The sequence below is a fragment of the Mustela lutreola genome, chromosome X (genome assembly GCF_030435805.1).
Source record: "Mustela lutreola isolate mMusLut2 chromosome X, mMusLut2.pri, whole genome shotgun sequence".
Classification (NCBI taxonomy): domain Eukaryota; kingdom Metazoa; phylum Chordata; class Mammalia; order Carnivora; family Mustelidae; genus Mustela; species Mustela lutreola.
Window position 1 is genome coordinate 17,806,018 of NC_081308.1, and position 21,238 is coordinate 17,827,255.

The window sequence follows — 21,238 nt, forward strand, 5'->3', positions numbered from 1 at the left end:
TTGGGATGAATATATAGATTTCATCACCAGGAGGTAAGAGAAAATAAGATCTGACTTTTTTCTTTCTCGAACTGCATTTCAAACACCTTGTAATTCAGCCTTTCCTTCTCTCTCCATTGCTGTTTCTAAGAGCCACATGGCCCACTGCCCAGCGGATTTTGCCACAAACAGTCATTGGCTGTGGCAGAATGCAGAGCAGTGGGGAACCATGGGCAGCAGCTGGCAGAAGAGCCCTCAAGGCCCAAAGAAGAAAACCCCATACTGGCTGTGTGTCCTTCTGCTCTGTGCACGATGTGTGCACATGTCCTCGGGAAAATCCTTTCCCGCAACCAAGCAGGTCTACTTTCCTAACCCATCATTTTGCTCTAAATGATCTAAATGGCACGCTTATGAACTTACAGATCAGTAGTAGACCATGGTGTAGGAATGCAAAAATGTTGCCTAATAGAAGTAGACGCTTGGTGGGCCTTGTACAATTTTCTGGTCCCATGTAACAAGACGAAGGAATGAGTGAGAGAAGTATTGGCAGCCGTGCTGCTTGAACAATGAAGACTCAGACCGATGGAGCTTGAGGGGGTAGGGAATCCCTCCTGCGTCCCCAGCAAGGTCTGATTTAGTGGACAGATGGTGCAGTTGAACGTTTGTGACTTCAGCCAGTCCCCCTGCTGATTGTTGTTGCTCGGGAGGGGGGCGCCTGGGGAACACTGCTTGGAGTCCTCCTGAGTCATGCTGAGTACAGATCTTTTTGCCCTATGGTCGAGAAATGGGGAGAGGGGAGAGCAGTGAACCTACCCTCCCTGATGCTATAGGGGTGGATACGTGGAGTCATCATGCATCCGGACCCACAAAATGTGCAGCACCAAGAGTGAATCCTAATATAAACTTTGAATTCCGGGTGGTGATGCTGTACCAGTGCAGGTTCATTGATTGTAGCAAATGCACCTCTCTGGTGGGGGAGTTTGTTAACGGGGAGGCTATGCACATGTGGGCTCAGGGGTTTTATGGGAGATCGCTGTGCTTTCACCTCAATTTTGCTGTGAACGTATGACTGCTCGAAAAAATCAAGTCTATTCGACAACAACAGCAACAGCAACAACAACAAAAAACAAAGAGGGCACCATTCTGGGAGTGCTTAGCCTCACTGAAATGAGAATGTACAGAGGTTTAGCAAGGGTATTTTCTAGAGCTTTAATACTCCTGAGATGGATGAACGTTGCCATAGATATTTTTGTCAATATACATGAAAAGGCTGTTCACTGTTTGTAGTGAAGGAAGAACTTGGGTGGCCGGGGGTGGCAGGTGTTGGAAGAAGACAAAGGGAAAGTTGGATGTTTTTCCCCTCGAGAATCTGTCAAAGCCATCTTAAGTCATGGAAGGCGCAAGCTGATGAAGGCAGGAACACGCGGGCTGGGATGAGAAACTCTCCAGATGGTAGATGAAACTTTTGGCACCAACATATTGTTGTTTTTTTTGAAGGCTTCATTTATTTGCTGGGCTAGCTTGTGATATCTGGAACAGAACGTGTCTTGCACTGCACAGTCGAGAGTGCAGAGCACTGGGCCTCTTGATCCTAGCCTGACCCTTTGTGGCTGGGGTGGAGTGATGAAGCCTGTGTGAAAGTGCTGAACAGGACGGACACCAGAGGAATGTTCTGGGGACTGCAGTCAGTTTTTGGGAAGTATGACTGGTTGCCTCAGGGGGAGATCGTCTGAGTTTGCATAAAGGGGTGGGCACCTTACAGTTGGGTCTTCTAGGCAAGTGGCGCATGGGTCTTTCTTGAAGGCACATTATTCTCAGTTCTTCTAATATTAGACATGTTCCTGTTTGCTCCCCGAGTTGCTCTCTGGTCTTATATTTTATTTCAGTGAGAGCTGTCACTTTTTCTTCTAAAAGAACTCTTTGAACACACTGCTTTCTTTGCGCTGAGTTCAACCTGCCAGGAACTCAACTAGTTCCTTGACAGGTACAAATATCAAAGAGAATTTTCCTCCTGGATCTCACCAGGCTCCCTGAATATCCTGTATTTCAGAGTTCAGGGACATTCCTTTAACAAAAGGCAAGAAAGAGGGGATGTTGTCTGAGAATTTTCACCAGTTTCCCAAAGCATGTCAGGCCCTGGACCCCAGAAGATGCAGATTTTCTTTTTCTGAATTAAATGAACACGCAGTTCTGGAAATGACCTCTGGGCGGAGCTCATAGACTCGCAAAGACAGAATTTAGGAAGCTGAAGGCATTTATGCAGCTTTCGGCTCTGGGGTTGTTTTTGAAAAAATTATTTTTTTTCTTGCCCTTTTTCTCTGCTGTCCTCAATTTGATTGCCTTTTAATAGTCAACAAGAAAGGACAGTTTCTGCCTACTAATTCCTTGAATCTCAGATGGAAATCTCTGACAATCTTAGGGGCTTTGTCTTTCTGATACTGAGTAGCTTCTGCATTAAGACAGGATTTGCCTGTGTTGAAAGTGGAGGTGAATAATTTGCCTGCTCTTCCTGGTATGACTTGGCACTGTTCTTTGGGCATGTGTTGTATGCAGTATATCACCGAGGCGGAAGATTTCTCATCAATAATAGTGCCCACACTGGGCCAGTGCTGAGTCACTTGGCAACCCCTTGGGAAAGCTGGGAAAATGTTCCGATTTGCGAGTGGGAGAGGCTTTTCTTTGCCTCACCACGAAGCTCTAGGCTGCAACAAATGACAGTGCCTCCTGTATTGGGTGCTGACCTAAGTGTTCTCTAGTGCCAGGCCTCCTGAATGTGGAAGGCCCAGATGCCGCAGTGACTCGAGGCCTAACACCTTGGGTTGTGTGTCAGTGACCCTGGTTTCAAGGTGGAACTGTGGGGATGTGATTCTGTCGTGTTATTCAGTAGGGGTGATCACCATAAAAAGATCAACAGGGTTGCCTCTGCTCTGGGGAAGGGTAAATCTGTTGTCTCACTCTCCTGGCCTTGCTCCTCTCATCTCCTAAGAGGTCACGAGTGGTTTAGAAACCACTAAACTGACAGCGTAGGTTTCAACTGGAAATTTAGTATTGTGAAATAAGCACCAATTTTTGTTCAGGATTCTGTTTCCTGCAAGCATATGCTTTTACTGTAAACTAGCAGCAAAGGACAGGAAGCCTGTTATTTTTTTGGTTATCACAGGTGGGGGATGAGTGTAAGGTGATGGAAATTATTTTGGGGGGGTGTCTTCTGGAAGATTTGCCTTTTCCAGAACAGAGTAGGAGGATCTCAAGGTCACTACGTAGTGATTCTGAGGCCTGGCAGGAAGGGATGCAGCACTGCCTTTGGCTGCCCTAGTGGCAGGAGTTCTGCTGGAGAGCTCTGTTTGAGATCAGGAGGAACAGCTTCCTGAATTGGGCTAGTCCCCTGCTGGATTCAGTTCTGTATCCAAAAGCTGGGTCCTTCCTGAAATATTTGTTTGTTTGTCCTCTTTACTTCTGGGATCTATGTTTGCCTGGCCACCCCTAGAGAGAAAGACTTGGATGGAACTGCTAGGAAGGCAGCCTCCTCAGGATCTTGTGAGTGGCCTTAACCTTGGCCACAGCAGGTACACATGGTTCCTGGGAGTGTGCTACATGGTCCTATTGCCACAGGCATGCAACATAGGCTTTGAGCAAGGTGGGAAGAGTTTTCCTGCAGAGGACCAAACAAAATTGTATTTTACCTCTTTGGCTTTGTCTCTATTTGGGATGAAAAATAATCATTCCTTTTGCCCCTCTAAGTACTTGACTGGGCCCCGTGTGATGAAAGATAGGTTAACAAGAGAAAATCAACCAGAAGTTTATTTATTTATTTTTTCTCAAAGATTTTATTTATTTACTTGACAGACAGAGATCACAAGTAGGCAGAGAGGCAGGCAGAGAGAGAGAGAGAGAAGAGGAAGCAGGCTCCCCACCGAGCAGAGAGCCCGATGTGGGGCTCGATTCCAGGACCCTGAGATCATGACCTGAGCCAAAGGCAGAGGCTTTAACCCACTGAGCCACCTAGGCGCCCCAACCAGAAGTTTATTAATGTGTATATCTCATACATACATGAGAGAAACTCAGAAAAATGAATAACTCAAAGAGGTGGCTTCAAACCTCAGCTTGTATAGCATCCTTAACAAAGCAGACAAAATTTGCAGAAAAATGACAAAGGAAAGTGGTTTTGGACTTCTGAGAGCAGCAGATATGGAAAGGTAAATATACCGGAAACTAATGGTAGACACAGGCTAGTTAGTGAAGTCTGTTACATAGATTACTCCCGTGCTATCTCCAGGTGGATAGGGTCTAAAGTTGTCTTTGGTGATTCACCTTTGTCCTTCCAGGTAGAAAGGTGAGAGATGCATTAGAAATGCAAATTCCTGGGTCTCCCTAGACCTGCTGCGCTCTGGGGTGGTGGCGGGAGGCCCACGGCCTTGCTGTTACCATTTCATCGCACATCTGTCTGGCTTCCAGCTGCTGGCACCTGCACTTTGCCCAAGAGCTTTCTCTTCCCACTGGAACCTTCTATGCCACTCATACAGAGGGCCCATGAATGAACACACTCAATAACTGATGGGAGTTACTGTGTATGCCCCCTCCTCCCTCAGGGATGTGTTCAGCAGGGCTCCTGCAGTTTCCCTAGCCGGCTAAGCTCCACTAGCTCACGTGGTCAGCTGGCTCAAGAAGATGCCTTTTCCGGACAGCCAGCCTTCCGCAGTCCCTTCCTGGTGTTTGATGTTTCTTTCACTTGCGAAGTGAACTGCTCATGCTCGAGTCCTTGTCTTGGGGTCTCCTCTTGGGGATCCTCAGACTAGGGCACAGACCCTGGGGTATGCATCCTCTCCATCCTTGCCGGCCTTAAGGTGACAACACATCTCACTGCATGTCTGTGTGCGCAGCACTTCAGCAAGTTCGCTTCCACAGACGTTTCCAGAACCAATGACATGCCAGGTGCTGGAGCAGGAGCTGTAGATTCAAAGATGATCCGTGGCTTCCTTTCTCTGCAAGGGCTTTCACTGTCCTGGGAGAGGATAGCAGGAACATGGGTGCTGCGCAGATGGGGAGAAATTTTCGTTAATGCAGTGGAGAGACAAAGTGCTCCTGCCTGTCGCTGTAGGGGAGGAAGATTCTAAGGAGCCCAAGCCCACATGTGGGGGCACCTGACTTGGGCACGGCCCACTCTGCGTCGCCCTTTTTATCAGTGCCTCTGCCCTTGTAGCCTGTGGGTAAGACTTCCTCTGGCTCCTCCTTGTGGATCTCAACAGCTCTGCGCCCGGCTATCACTTCCCTTGGCACCTTCACTCTTGCTTCGTTTCATATTTTCTCTTTAAATTGGTCTGTGGAAAAAAGACAAGACCTTTGTCAGAGTGTCTCCTGCCCTCCCCTGTTCCAGATTCAAGGCCGTTTGCATGTGCTCCAGAATGCTGGGTTCTTGCCTCTACTCCAGTGCTGCCCCAGAGACACGCAGGAACGGACAGAGCAGCAAGTAAACATCTCTCAGCATCCCTCGCCACTTCTGGTAGAACCTTGGTTCACAAGTGCTGCCCTGCTGCCGTCTTGAGCTAGCTGGCGCTCTCGGGCTCCATCTCTCTGCCCCCATGTTTCCCCATTTCTCTCACAGGTACATCCTGGCCAAGGGAGTAGCTTTCAGACTTGTGTCCCCTCTCTCTAAGTGGCCTCAACAGGAAGTACAGCATAGACGTCATTAAGCCTACAGACTGTGGAGAAAGACTCTTTAAGCCCAGAGCCAGTGTCTGCCCTTTTTAGCTGCGTGACCCCTTGGAAGTTACTTAACGTCTCTGACCCTCACTTTTTACACCTGTAAAATGGGGAGAGGAGTACCTACCTCATTGTTTATGCAGGAGTTAATATACTTAAAGTACTTAGAAGAGGCCCTGCAGCACGAGAACGTCTCAGTGTATTCAGCTGTTTCTTCTAAGCTGCTGTCCTGTGGCAGAGGCGAGGCTTCGGACGAGACTGGCTGGCGAGGAGAGAGAGATGGGAAGTCAGGGTCCCTGTGTGTGTTTCTGGGTCGGGCTCTTCGTCGGGGCTAGGAAGGTAGGGGACGTAAGACCACACGCCGCCAAGTGCCTCTCGCCCCCTCCGCGCCCCGCTGCTCCTGGTGCGAACGCTGCCCTTCTCCTCACCGCATCTGCCGAAAGGCAGTTGAGAGTGGACGGTCCCTGCTGAGAGGGGGTGGGAGGGCCCGCTGCTTTTCTTTGTGGAGTTTGGATCTTCCGGTTTTGAACAAACTGAGCATTATCTTTGTGACACGTTTTCTGGTGTATTATTTTTATTAAGTTTTTTGATTTGAATTCCAGTGTAGTTACCATACCATGTTACATTAATTTCAGGTGTGGACCACAGGGGTGCCTTGAATCTATTACCCCGCTCGGCGCCCATGACAGGAAGTGTACTCTTAACCCTCATCACCGGTTTCCCCCATCTTCCTGCCCCTCCTGTGCTCTGGTAGCCAGCAGTATATATATTTTATGTATTTTATTTTATTTACTTATTTTTAAAAGATTTTATTTATATTATTTGACAGAAAGAGATCACAAGTAGGCAGAGAGGTAGGCAGAGAGAGAGAGAGAGAGAGAGGAGGAAGCAGGCTCCCTGCTTAGCAGAGAGCCTGATGCGGGACTCGATCCCAGGACCCTGAGATCATGACCTGAGCTGAAGGCAGAGGCTTAACCCACTGAGCCACCCAGGTGCCCCTATTTTATGTATTTTAAACACAGAAGCAAATGTTTCATGTGAGGAGTTTGATGCATGTGTTTATCAAAGACATATTATGCCTAATACCTTATTAGAGTGAGTTTAATTGAGTTTTGGTCTTCTAGAGCCTCATGGAAGTATTGTTTTGTGTGATGCTCTAGGTGATTGGTTCTCACACGTAAGGGGCATCAGCGCCAGCTGAAGGTCTTGTTAAAATGCAGATTGCCAGGCCCCACCCCAGAGTTTCTGAGTCCAGAGCTCTGAGGTGGGGCCCCGGAATTTGCATTTCTGGTAAGTTCTCGGTGACACTGTTGGTCTTGCGCCAACACTTTGATAACTGTTGGTGATCACAGGTGACACTTGCCTTCTCCGAAGCCTGTGTAACTAGAACAAGCTAACACTCATCAAACGCCCGTCTTACCCTTACCCTAGACTGTCAGAACCCAGCCCAGCCATCTACACCACTGCTCTTGTGCCTGCTGAAAAGCCCTCATTGGCAGAGATCCAAAGCCTCCTTCTCTGTCAATTCTAACCCCCAAATCCCTGACTGTCCCCAGGAACTATGCAGAATGAGTCTTCCATGGGAAAGCCCTCCTGATATCGAAGATGTTGAATGTGTTTCTATTTCAGAACTCTAGAGTTCATCAGGAATTACCAGATGTTATATGCCAGGCTGCGTGTTCTAAATGCTCCACAGGTATTAGCTGCTTCAACGCCCTAATATCTGTATGAGGTGGGCCAAAGTTTTTTCCTTCACAGGTTTTAGGAACCTAAAGCATGTTGAGTGCCAGCCGGCTTACCCAGGGTCATACAGCCGAAGGCCTGGAACTGTGTCCTTGGCAGGCCGCGCTGTGCTTTTAACTATACTTGCTGGGGGATCTCTCCGAGTGTGGGCCACAGACCAGCAGCATCAGCACCACCTAGGAAGTCTCTAGAAATGCAGATTCTTGGTCCTACTCCAGTTCTGTAGACTCAGGAGCCCTGGGAGGTGGCCCACGAATCTGCATTTGAGTAAGCCCTCCAGGTGATTCTGATGCAGCCAGTGTGGGAATCACTGCTCCGCGCTATGGTTCTCTTGCTTCGTCCTGCTGGCTGCTGTCCAGGTTTCAACATCTTTTTTTAAAACTCAGGTTCAAAGCCGAACACAATATTCTAGATACAGTCTAACTCACACAGCATAATGGGAATATTATTACTGCCTTTGTTTTGCATACAAATTATATTAAAAAATCCAAAGTTTATATTATGGCTATCTTTTCCCCTCAGCCATGTCACTGTGCGCTCATAACGAATTTGCAGTCAGTTAATTTCTAGGTCTTTTTTTTATCCCCCCAGAAACTGTTGTTAGGCCCTGTTCTCCAGCCCTAAACTTGGCTTTTTTTTTTTCTTTTTTTAAACCCTTATCCTAGAACTTCATGTTTATTCTTACTTAAATCCATTTACCTTTGGTTCATGGCTCAGCTTTAAAAAATATATATACACATATATGTATATATATAAATATATACATACATATTTCTGGACCTTCTCTTTATTTATTTTTGTTACAAAAATCTGTGCTCATTGAAGAAAATCTTGGAAGTAAAGTGCAAAAGGAGAAAGAAAAAAATTATCGCTAGTTCCATCATCCAAACATAACCACCACAAACATCTTGATGTTACTACTTTCTTTGGCTTTTTCCCTGTCCGTAGATTTGAATAATGCCATATATAGGTATAGACATAGATATAGATATAGATATGAATTTGATTTTTTTCTCCTTTATATTATAAATATTCTATTATTACATTGTCTTTATAAGAGTTTTCACTGTTATTGACTATTTTGTCCATTGGCTGTATATGAAATGACTTACAAGTTCTCCATAGTTGGGTAGTTAGGTTGTGCCGTTAATGATATTCTTATGATAAACATTTTGTGCATAAGTAAATCTTTCGCCAAGTTCCAAACGAATTGCTTAGAATGGGATCTTAAAAAGCCATTAAAAATCTCGGGTCTGTTAGTGTGTCAACTACTGTCTCCACTTGTAAATCATTCATAATGGGAGAAATCTGTTCTTTGATTTGGATTGTTTTTATGCATTGTCAATGAGGATGCTTATGAAATGGAGGTGGAATCGACATGTTTGCTTATCCCTTGGAGACTCCTTCTAGACTGATCTACAGATTCATGGAGAATCTGCTCTGTGGCAGGTCTTTTGCTGGGTGCTAAGTAATTCACTAACCAGTAGATTTTTAGTCCAGTTGTTCTCCTTTGAACAACTCCCTGGAACTCTCATCGACTTCCTCCTTTCTGCCTGCTCAGATTTAGCGTGACTTGATAGAGCCCAGTTACATTGCATTTGGATATTCCTTGCTTTACTAGTGTCCTTTTTAAAAAAAAGATTATTTACTTACTAGAGAGAGAGAGAGGGAGAGAGATGGAGAGAGGGAGAGAGAAAGAGTGCATGAGCAGGGGGAACAGCAGAGAGAGAGGGAGAGGGAGAAGGAGAAGCAGACTCCCCACTGACACACAGGGCTTGATCCCAGGATGCCGAGATCAGGACTGGAGCCAAAGTCAGATGCTCAACCAACTGAGCCACCCGGGCGCCCCTGTAGTGTTATTTGAAAAAAAAAAGAGAGAGAGAGAATCCTGATGATACTGAACATTCACTGGGCTCCCATTCTTTCTAAGATCCCGTGTTATCCTCAGTACACATTACATCATTCCGTGGGGGTACAGCCAACTCTTCAGACTCCCAAACCAGAAATCTCATATTCCCTCCCAGCCAACTGGAAACACTCAAATCCTGTTGAGTCTGTCTTCTAACAACTTTTAAATCTTTATCATTTCTGTTTCATAGTTCTTTCCTCCCCTAGCTTCTCATACTTCTTTTTCTTAATTTTTAAAACAAATTGAAGTAAAATTCACATAACATAAAAGTAACCATTTTAAAGTCTACAGTTCAGTGGCTTTTAGTACTCACATAGTGCTGTGCAACCGTCACTGCTCTCCAGTCCCCAAAGATTTCTGTCACCCCAAAAGAAAACTTCATACTATTAGCAGTCTCTCCTCACTCTTGCTTTTCCCCCAGCCCTAGACAGCCACCATTCTGCTTTCACTCTATGGATTCACCTGTTCTATATATTTCATATCCATGGAATCATAGAATATGTGACCTCTTATATCTGGCTTCTTGCACTCAGTATAATGTTTATAGGTTCGCCCATGTTGTAAAGTTCATCCTTTTTAACCCATTTCCTCATTTTTAGTCTTGGAAAGAGAATTACAGAATAGGCTTCTTAAAAAACATTTCCGATAGTGAAGTCTTTCATGTCTTCTCCGAGCTTTTGAAATAGCGTCATAGTGTTTATTCATAACTAGAAAACTTTACCCCAGAATAGAGAATTATTGAGCAGAAGTGACCCCTGTAAGGGAAGAACTATGGCTGGCTGGTTGATTATTAGAAGCTTAGAACCTGACATGGTCTGGCACTCCCTTCTGTGGCCACTGGGCAGACCTTAGCAAGGATCTCGGCTCTTGCAAACACATAGACGAGATGCACATCTTTTGAGGACCTTGGTTTCTTCACCTGTGAAATGAGAACAAATATACTACCATTTTCACAGAGTGCTTGGGAGGATTCTATAAGTAAGGTATGCACAGTGCTGGCAGAGAACAAATGCTCAGTGTTAGTAAGATAAGGTTTTTGTTTTCTACCTCCAAGTTGCCTTTTATTCCCTCCTCACCAAATAATGCGATGTGCCATTACAGTCTCTTAAAGTTGGGAAAGAAAAGCTGATGCCAGTTCAATTGCTTTCTTTGGCACGGAGGTACAGAGTGGACTTTTAGTGACTTTGACTCAGTTCAAAAATTTTAAATGTTTTATTAAATTTTTTGATGTGCCCCAGAGTATACCTAACAAATCCCCGGGTCCTCCTCGGCCACCCCCACCAGTCTCACCAGTGTTTGCCATTCTGAAGTCATACACTCCACATCCCACCTGTTTTTATGCTTGAGAATTCAAAAGCTAATCCTTGACATTTTACTAAAAACATTTCATTATGTGTCTCCCCCAGATGAGTATTTTTAACTAAGTGCAGAACTGTGAACATACCCAGCAATATTTATTAACAATACCTTGTTCATGGGTAGCCCGTGTATAGTTTTCTGTAATTATCTAAAAAATGTTTCTTTTTTTTTTTTTAAATATCAATTCACATCACAATCCAAATGGAGTACACATATTGCAGTTCATAGGTCCGTCTTTCAAGGCTTCGAAAATGTTAAGAGCTCCCACTCCTGTTTTATCTGTGAATTATGTATTTCTTGAAAAAATTGTATCATTGGTCTGGTCGAGTTTTTAGCAGTCTTGATTTGGCTGATTGTATCCTAGTGTTTTCTTTTAACGCGTTCTTCTGTCCTTTCCATTTCCTGTTAGTGGAATCTAGAGGTTTGAGAAGATTCAGGTTCGATTTTCTTCTGGCAGGAAGCCGTGGCGGGGGGGAGCGGTGCTGTCAGCTTCCTGTCGCAGCCAACCAAGCTGCTCGCGAGAAGCCTGGTCCGTGGGTTTGGGGACTGTCAGCCCGATCCTCACCCATCAACCTTTCGCCTCAGGTGGGAATCCTTTTTTCTCCACTGTGTCTTAGGATCACCTAAGAAGCTTTTAAGAAAATCCTGACGCTGAGGTGGCTCCCCAGGCCAATGGCATCCAGACTACCCGGCGTGTCAGCAGTTTTTCAAGCTCCTCAGGAGATAAAAATATGCAGCCAGGGCTGAAAACCACTGTCCTAATTATTTTCACAGTCATTGATAATATTGCCTAGGTACGTGAGTTCAGTAAGTGTTGCAACGAGTGATTTTTAGATTCTGTCACATTTATTAGCTGGAATTCTATAAAAAAAAGATTTCTTCTCATCAGCAACTCAAATATGCCGATGCATAGTTTATACTGACGTAAACTGATGAAAGACACCAAAAACATCTGTCTTTATTAATTTGTATAATGAGTCGGTCCCTTAATATCTCCAAAGGTGCCAAAGCAGTTTTTTTTTTTTTTTAATTGCGGTATAGTTAGCATATGGTGTTCTATTAGTCTTAGGTGTGCATTGCAGTGGTTCATAGAATTCTAATACAGTGCTCACTGCTTATTGCTGTAAGTGAACTCTTAATTCCCTTCACCTGTTTTACCCATACCCTCACCTACCTCCCCTCTGGTGACCACCAGAGCTCTCTATAGTTCAGAGTCTGTTTTTTGTCTTTTTTTGTTTTGTTTCTTACATTCCACATATAAGTGAAATGATATGGTATTTCCCTCTCTCTGACTGACCTATTTTACTTAACATACTACTCTTTAGATCCATTGTGTTGTTGCAAATGGCAAGATTTTATTCTTTTTTATGACTGAGTAATATTCCACTGTGTGTGTGTGTCTGTATATGTGTACCACCTCGTCTTTATTCATCTGTTGATGTACACTTGTACTGCTTCCATAATTTGACTATTGTGAATAATAATAATAATGCAGTAAATATAGGGGTGCATATATCCTTTCAAATTAGTATTTTTGTATTTTTTTGGGTAAATGAACAGTAGTAGAATTACTGGATCATACTGTAGTGATTCTTTTTTGAGTTTTTAAAAAAGATTCATTCACTCACGCATTCATTCATTCATTTATGAATAAGAGAGATTGTGTGCAAATTGTGGGAGAGGCAGAGGGGGCAAGAGAGACTCCTGAAGCAGACTCAGTACTGAGTGAGGAGCCTGACACGGGGCTTAGTTCCAAGACCCTGAGATCATGATCATGACCCAAGCTGAAATCAAGAGTCTGTGGCCTAACTGACTGAGCCACCCGTGTGCCCGTATTTTGAATTTTTTGAGGAACCTCTGTACAATTTTCCACGGTTCACTGCACCAGTTTGCATTCCCACAAGCCAAGCATGAATATTCCTTTTTCTCCACATCTTCACCAACACCTGTTGTTTCTTACGTTGTTGTTTTTAGCTATTCTGACAGGTGTGAGGTGATATCTTACTGTAGTTTTGATTTACATTTCCGTGATGATGAGTGATGTTGAACATCTTTTCATGTGTCTGTCAGCCACCTGGATGTCTTCTTCGGAGAAATGCCTGTTTGTGTCCTCTGCCTATTTTTGAATTAGATTATTTTGTTTTTTTTTTTTTTGCTGTTGAGTTGTACAGGTTCTTTATATATTTTGGATACTAACTTTTTATTGAACATGTCATTTGCAAATATCTTCTCCCATTCAGTAGATTATCTTTTAGTTTTGTTGATTGTTTCCTTCACTGTGCAGAAGCTTTTTATTTTGATGTAATCCCAATACTTTATTTTTTCTCTTGTTTACCTTGCCTGAGGGGATATGCCCAAAAAATGTTGCTATGGCCAATGTCAGAGAAGTTACTGTCTGTGCTGTGTTCTAGGATCTTTATGGTTTTGGATCTTAAATTTAGGTCCTTAATCCATTTTGAGTTTATTTTTGTGTGTGGTGTAAGAAAGTGGTCCAGTTCCATTCTTCTCCAAGTAGGTGTCCAGACATATTTCCCAACACCATTTCCAACCATTTGTTGAAGAGACCATCTTTTTCCCATTGCATATTCTTGCCTTCTTTGTCAAAGATTAGTTGACCACATAAATGTGGGTTTATTTCTGGGTGTTCTATACTGTTCCATCAATCTTTGTATCTTTTTCTGTGTCAATACCATACTGTATTGATTACTACAACTTCGTAGTATATATTGAAATCTGGGATTGTGATACCTTCAGCTTTGTTCTTCTTTTTCAAGATTGCTTTAGCTATTCAGGGTCTTTCATGGTTCCTTACCAATTTTAGGATGGTTCTGTGAAAAATGCCATTGACATTTTAATAAGGAGTGCATTAAATCTGTAGATTGCTTTGAATGGTATGGACATTTTGACAATATTTGGTCTTCCAATCCATGAGCATGAAATATCTTTCCATTTGTTGTGTTGTCTTCTATTTTTTTCATCAGTGTTTTATAGTTTTCAGAGTAAAAGTCTTTCACTTCTTTGGTTAAGTTTATTTTTGGTGCAGTTGTAAATGGACTCTCTTAATTTCTGTTTCTGCTGCTTCATTATTAGTTTATAGAAATGCAGCAGATTTCTGTATATTGATTTTGCACCCTACAAACTTACTGAATTCATTTATCAGTTGCAGTAGTTTTTTGGTGGAGTCTCCAGGGTTTTCTTTATGTAGTTTCATGTCATTTGTAAATAGTGAAAGTTCCACTTCTTCATTACCAATTTGGATGCCTTTTATTTTTCTTGTCTGATTGCTATGGCTAGGACTTCTGGTACTGTTTTGAATAAAAGTGTACATCCTTGTCTTTTTCCTGATATTAGAAGAAAAGTGCTCAGTTTTTCACCATTTCTCATGATATTAGCTGTGGGTTTTTCATATATGGCCTTTATTATATTGAGGTATGTTCCCTCTAAGCCTACTTTTTTGAGGTTTTATTTTTTTTTTATGATTTTATCTATCTATTTGAGATAGAATGGGAGTAAGCAAGAGAGAGAGAGAGTTGAGAGAGCATGAGTAGGGGGAATGGGCAGGAAGAGAGGGCAAATCAGACTCTCCACTGAGCAGGGAGACCAACACAGGGCTTGAAGCCAGGACCCTGGGATCATGACCTGAACCAAAGGCAGATGCTTAACCTACTGAGCCCCCCAGGTGCCCTTTGTTGATGGTTTTTAAAATCATGAATGGGTGTTGTACTTTGTCACATGCTTTTTCTGTATCTGCTGAAATGATCATATGGTTTTTATCCTTTCCCTGGTTGATGCAATGTATCACGTTGATTGATTTGTGAATATTGAACCACCCTTGCACCCAGGACTAAATCCCACTTTCTTGTGGTGAATCATTTTTTAAATATATTGTAGGATTCAGTTTACTCATATTTTGTTCAGGATTTTTACATCTATGTTCATCAGAGATATTGGCCTGTAATTCTCTTTTTTTGCAGTGTTTTTATTTATTTGTTTATTTTTAGAGAAGAGGAAGGACACAGGGAGAGAGGGAATCCCAAACAGGCTCCACCCCACAACCCTGAGATCATGACATGAACCCAAGCCACGAATCAGATGCTCAACTGACTGAGCCACCCAGGCACCACTTTCTTGTAGTGTTTTTACCTGGTTTTGGTGTCAGGGTAGTAATGGCCTTAGAATGAATTTGGAAGCTTTTCTTCCTTTTCTCTTTTTTGGAATAGTTTTGAGGATAGGTGTTAAAAATTCTTTAAATGTTGGGTGGAATAAATAGGTGAAGCTCCTCTGGTCCTAGAATTTTGTTTGTTGGAATTTTTTGATTACTGCTTTAATTTTATTGCTGGTAATTGGTCTGTCCAAATTTTCTGTTTCTTCCTGATTCAGTTTTGGGGGGTTATAGGTTTCTAGGAATTTAACCATTTCTTCTAGGTTGGCTTCAGTTGTTTTTTTTTTTTATATATAATATTCTCTTATAATCCTTTATATTTCTGTGTTGCTGGTTGTTATTTATCCTTTTTCATTTCTTACTTTGTTGGAATTCTCTCTCTCTCTTTCTCTCTCCCCTCCTCTCTCTCCCCTCCCCCCACCTTTGATGAGTCTGGCCCTGAGAAGGTTTTGTTGGTGGGTGGGGCCTGCAGTCAGACCAAATGTCTGCTTCCCGCCCAGTGTTGGGGCTGCAGTTGGGATGCTGTGTGTGTGGTTATCGTCCCCTCTCTGTGGGGAAGAGTCACTTTGGATAGGTAGGGGTACCTGTTGGAGCTGCTTTCACCCTGCCAGGCCTGTGACATCTCATTGGATGGGCTGTGGTCAAGGGCATACTGGATAGGGTCTGTCATCAGTAGAAAGTAGGGAAGAAGCACATGGTGTTAGCAAGGATCGTGAGCCGGTCTGCTGTGGGAGGGGACATGGCGCTGAGACCTGGCTGGACGGGGCATGTCTGCAGCAGAATGAGGAGGCAGAGTGTGCTGTTAGCAAGTTAGGGAGCACTTACTGGTTCTCTGCTGGTTCCCACAGGTTTCTGTGCATCTAGCCTGGAGGGCAGGGGTGGAAATGACACTTGCCAGTTCCTTTGTTCATGGAGAAGTCTCTCAAGGATCCCTGCCCCTCTAGCATATGCTCTGAGTTTAGGAAGCTAATTTCCTTCCTGGACATCCCATGTGTTTTCCAAACTGTTGCTTCTCTGCTGTATCCCTGTGGACTGTTGTGCTGTCTCTTTAAGGGTGGGGACTTAGTTTCCTCTTGCTGGCCTAGCTCTCCCAGAGCTGAGCCCACTGATTTTTCAAGTTCTAGGTGGTAAGCCTTTCTGATTGGAAGAACTTGAAAGATTATGCATCTCAGGTTTTCAAAGCCAAATGTTTTGGGGATTCCTCTTCCCAATGTGGGTTTCCCTTACTTGGGGTTTCTTGTGTGAGGGTGTGGTTTTCTCCCCTCTGTGTGCTACATTATCCCTGCAGACATTCCCACGGGTCCACTTAGTTTCCAATGGTGTCTCCACCCCTCCTCCCTCTGCAGTGTGGCCTTTTCTTTATATTTAGCTGTGGAGAGTCTGTTCTGCTAGTCTTCTGGCCATCTTCAGAGTTATTTACACTGATGTGGGTGTTATCTAGTTCTCTCAGTGGGAGGAGTAAACTTAGGCTCCTCCTACCCTGCCATCTTCTCAGGAAGTACAAAGCAATTTTTTTTTTAAAGTGTCTAGATAAATTCAGGGAATTTTATGTATTTGACTTGTTTGATTGTTTGCCTTATTTATTTATTTTTTTTTTTAGCACAGTTGCCCCATACTGGCCAACCCGAAGCTTTCCCTTTAGGGAATTCTGATGTGACTCCAGTTGATTCTGATAGTGTCTTTGTGTCCTGGCATGACAAGATATCCTCTTTAATGCTTGAGCTCTGTTTAATCACAGACTGGTTTGAACAATTATAAATCAGTGCCTTAATTAGTTTCTCCACCTATGAGCAATGTATTGATTTTTTTTTTCTTGATGGAGGAGAGACTCCTTACCAACTTGAAATACAGAGTTTCAATAATAAATCTGCATAAATTGGAGTTAGAAATTTATGTGAATTTTTATTTGTGATGAGCACTAGCTCATGTCAGTGGACATACATGTAATACTCACTGTATGGTTTTTGGTGATTTCTTAAGCGTCGTGTTCCCTGTTGATCATTAAGAATATAAATGAGTCTTGATAACTAGTGTATGACCGTGCCATATATGAAAAAAATTATGCTAGTGTCCAGAAATAGAACTGATTTGAACAATGTGGAACAATGGAACTCTATTAAAAGATGAAAGTTGGAATAGTAAGTATTTAAAAAATCTAACAATATCAGCAACCCTTAATGGTTTGAATACAGAACTGTAAAAATGTTTAGTTCTTAAGAGTCTATTAGTTATTATTTTTGGCTGAGGAATTGGTTGGTTGTAGGACTTTGAAAGCAGTTGGGAAAATGCCATGAGAGCTTTGGAATGAAATTCCAGAGGCCCAAAGCAGAGAGCTGCATTTTAAATATTACGGGAAATATTTGTTACTTTTATTCTTGGGATGAGTGGGAGAGATTTAATGTCTCTGTTTATCCTTTTTTGGTCCAAATACAAATTGGGTATGTTAGAAATTTAGTTTGATTTGATAGAAAAAGAATCACTTAAAAAACTTTTTTAAAACTGGTATTTTGAATTGAAGTATATTTGACACGCAGTATTATGTTAGTTTCAGGTGTACAACATAGTGAAAAGGAATCCGTTTTATATATTGATTTTTACTTTAATGGGAAAAGAGTTCATTAGGAATGTTCAAGTTCTTTGTGTACATTTTGTGATGCTCTTCTCTGGCCCAAGATGAGACTAAGAGCCCTGCCGCATCTGCTTATCTGCTGTCTCTGGGGCCGCGTCTGCTGCTGTCAGCGGCTCCCTTCTTATCTGGCTACGAGTCCCGCTCATTCAGTTGTACGGGAATGTCAGTTCCATTAATAACCCAAGGACCGGACAGGCAGATAGTGGAAAATGGGTAAAGAGAAAGAAATTGTATTTAGCTCGGCTTTTTGAGGTGTCATTTTTCTCGACCCTAGCATAGCTGGGCCAAGGCAGTCCGAGGGCATGACAGCAAAACCACCTCTGAGAGAATCTTATTTATGAGCCAGAGAAACAACCCAACACCAAGAGAAAAAAGAGTGAGTGAAACTGGGGAAAAAAGGTAATGATTGGGGCTTGGAGAAGTCTGGGGAAGTGGTGCTAGAAAAAAAAAAGACATTACCCAATTATTTGGATAGAAGCTCTGGCAACTTGGCAGATTAAATTTTGTCTTTATTTTAAATATTATCTTTCTTGGTGTTTTGGATAAACAAAATTCCTTTAAAAGAAAAAGAATTTATGGAACGATTGATTCCTCATAGGAGATTTTGGAGTTATTTACTGTTCCTTTTGGCTCTGCGTCGGCCAGTTGCCAGAGGGAAGAGAGCGGGTTTTATTTTTCTTCGTGCAGATAGAATGGCTCACCCACGGCAGTGCTCTGTGTAACACATCACCCCAAAACTTCCTGGCTTTGAGTAGAAGATATCTTATTATTTCTCATGATTCTGTGGGGCTCCTGGGGCCGAGGTGGATGGCTCTTCTAGAGGGGTCGCCTGGAGTGTCTCGTGCAGTTGCATTCATAGATTGGTCATGGCTGGGCATCTGAGTTGGCTCCTTCACTCTTATCTGGTGCCTCACTGTTCCTCATATGGCTGCTTTCTCCAGCAGGGTGGCATGGAAACTAAGGGTTCCAAGAGGGAGGGAGCCAAAGTTTCTAAGGTCTAGGTTCAGAAGTCCCAGCTTTCTTTTGCTACATGCTTTTGGTCAAAGCTGGGGACCAGGGCAATCCCTAGAATGGACTTCATCTCTTGGGTTGAAGAGCAGTGTGAGCATACAAAGACAGGAGCTGTTGTTGGCAGCCATGTTTGGAAGCTGCCTACCTTTGCTTCTCTTTTCTGTGTTCAGTTTTTCATTGTTTATATTAGAGAATTTAGAATTATTTTTATTCTCTGTCTTTAACACCTGACCACCGAGTGTCATTAAATTTTTTTTCCTATTTTCTTGTTTGGTTGGTTAGGTTGTTTCTTATTATTGACTGATTTCTTTTTCTTAGCTCAAGACCAGTATATATGTGTGTGTGTATACACACACACACACACACACTCTCTCTCTCTCTCTCACAGAATTATTTGAGTAATCTAATTATTGAGCTGTGCTGGGGAAATGACTGAAGCTCATTCTGTTCAGACCTTCCTCCACAGGTGTAAGAAATTCCTACTAGGTTTTGGAGGCCAGAGTTGGACTAAATTACCAGGAACCCAGCCCCGTTCTAATAGACAAATTATTTTTTTCAGTTTTACATTGACTTCCTTAGTAAATAAAATTAACTTTCAGCATAGACACTCCTTACACTGACTTCCTGTATTCCATAACCAAAGACTCTTGGCATTGGCAAAGGCTGTGCCTCACTCCATGTCCTTGGTGGCCTAAGGTAAAGGGGGCTGATCATCTGCCTTTGATATATTATGGTGTTCCCAGCACTGATGGTGACTAATGGAGTTTCTGACCAGGGGTTTGTTAAGGATTAAACTAATGAGCTGAATGTCCCAGAACAGAGTCAAGTGGAGGATGGTGCGGAAGTTGCGTCCTTTAGGGCCACAGAAACAGAGACTTTGCTTAATTTTGATGTTTAGTTATAAAAATGAATTTATGAGTTTATGGACGAATTTGACTAGTTCTTCTAGGCTTTTGAAAATGTAAGCTATGGTTTGGCAAAGCAGTTTGTATACATCTGTAGTAAGTCATGTTCTAATGAAGTCCTGTCATTGGTTCCAAGCAATTGCTGATTTCCATTAAAAATTACTCGAAAGTACAGAGAGAATATTTTTGAAATGAGAAAGATATAGAAGAGAAACATAGTTCTTCCTCTCCTCCTCTTTTCCTCTTCCCAAGCCTCCTCCCCCAACAATTGCTTGCTTATTTGAGTGTCCAATCTTAGTGTCTAATGACAGTGAGAGCTCTGTGGGTGACCTTGGGAGGAGTTGGAAACTCCTGCAAACTTTTCATCCTGGGGTCACCTCAGACCTAGGCCATCAGTAGTTAAAAATCAACTCCCAAGGTGAATGTCATAAGCAGCCAAGGTTTGTTTGTTTGTTTGTTTGTTTTTGGTCCAGCTTTATTGAGCTATAATTGACAGACATTACTATACATGGTGAAGCTGTGTAGCATAATGGTTTGACTTACACATACTGGGACATGATGAACACAATAAGTTTAGTTAGCATCCATGATCTCATATAGGTACAATAAAAAAAAAAAGAGTAAAAATTTTTTGCTTGTGATGAGAACTCTCAGGATTTACTTTTTTTTTTTTTAAAAGATTTTATTTATTTATTTGACAGAGAGAGATCACAAGTAGGCAGAGAGGCAGGCAGAGAGAGAGAGGAGGAAGCAGGCTCCCTGCTGAGCAGAGAGCCCAATGTGGGACTCGATCCCAGGACCCTGAGCTCATGACCTGAGCCGAAGGCAGTGGCTTAACCCACTGAGCCACCCAGGCGCCCCTCTCAGGATTTACTCTCTTAACAGCTTTCCTATATAGTGTACAGCAGTTTTAGCTGTGCTCATAATGCTGCACGTCACATTCCTAGTATTTATCTTACAACTGGAAGTTTGTACCTTTTGGAAACCTTCCTCCCAATTCCTCCTTTCCCCCGTCCCCTGCCTCTGGTAACTACAAGTTTGATCTCTTTTGCTATGGGTTTGGGTTTTTGTTTGTTTGTCCTTTTTATGGCTAAATCATACTCCCCTATATGTACGTGTATCACAACGTCTTTATCCATTGATCCACCGGTGAACAGTTAGGTTGTTTCCATATCTTGGCTATTTATTACCAATAATGAGACAGTCAAGTTTGAGAAGCAGAGCCTTATTAGAGTTGCACTGCTCAAACTTGAATGTGCACACCAGTCTCCTAGGGACCTTGCTAAAATGCAGATTTTTAGTAAGTTTGGAGTGGAGCCTGGGATCCTGCATTTCTAATAAGCTCCCAGGTGAGGCTGACGGCCCTAGACCATGAACCGCACTCTGAGGACTAAGAGTATAGAGCAGGAGTTGGCAAACTTTTCAGGTAAAAGGCCAGATAGGAAATATTTTGGGCTTTGCAGGCCATGTCAAGTTCTCTCTTGTGGCGTGAATGCTACCGTGGATAACATGTGGAAATGGCTGTGGCTGTGTCTACACAACTTCACTGACAAAACCGGGCAGCAGCCAGAATGGGGCATGCAGGCCAAGGAGTGGCAACCTGGTCTAGAGCTTTCTTAGTCTCAAGTTTTTGACCAACACCTGCTGCTTTCCTCTCGTTGGGCCACATCTCGAGTAAGAATTAAATGGTTTCATAAGAGGTTACTCATTCGCTTTGTTGAATGATGAATAATTGATGATGACATTTAGGCTGCTGTTTACAAACAGTGCACACGGTCCCTTGGCTGTGGCTCATTGCTTTCCTTGAGTATAGGTGGCCTTTCTGGTTTCCTTCCCTAGAC

At 42.9% G+C, this 21,238-nt stretch overlaps 1 protein-coding gene across 2 annotated transcripts in view; it reads left to right on the forward strand.

The window, feature by feature from the left end:
- PHEX (phosphate regulating endopeptidase X-linked) overlaps nt 1–21,238 on the forward strand; it is a 211,781-nt gene that overhangs the window by 105,419 nt on the left and 85,124 nt on the right. The gene's annotated exons all lie outside the window — the stretch shown is intronic.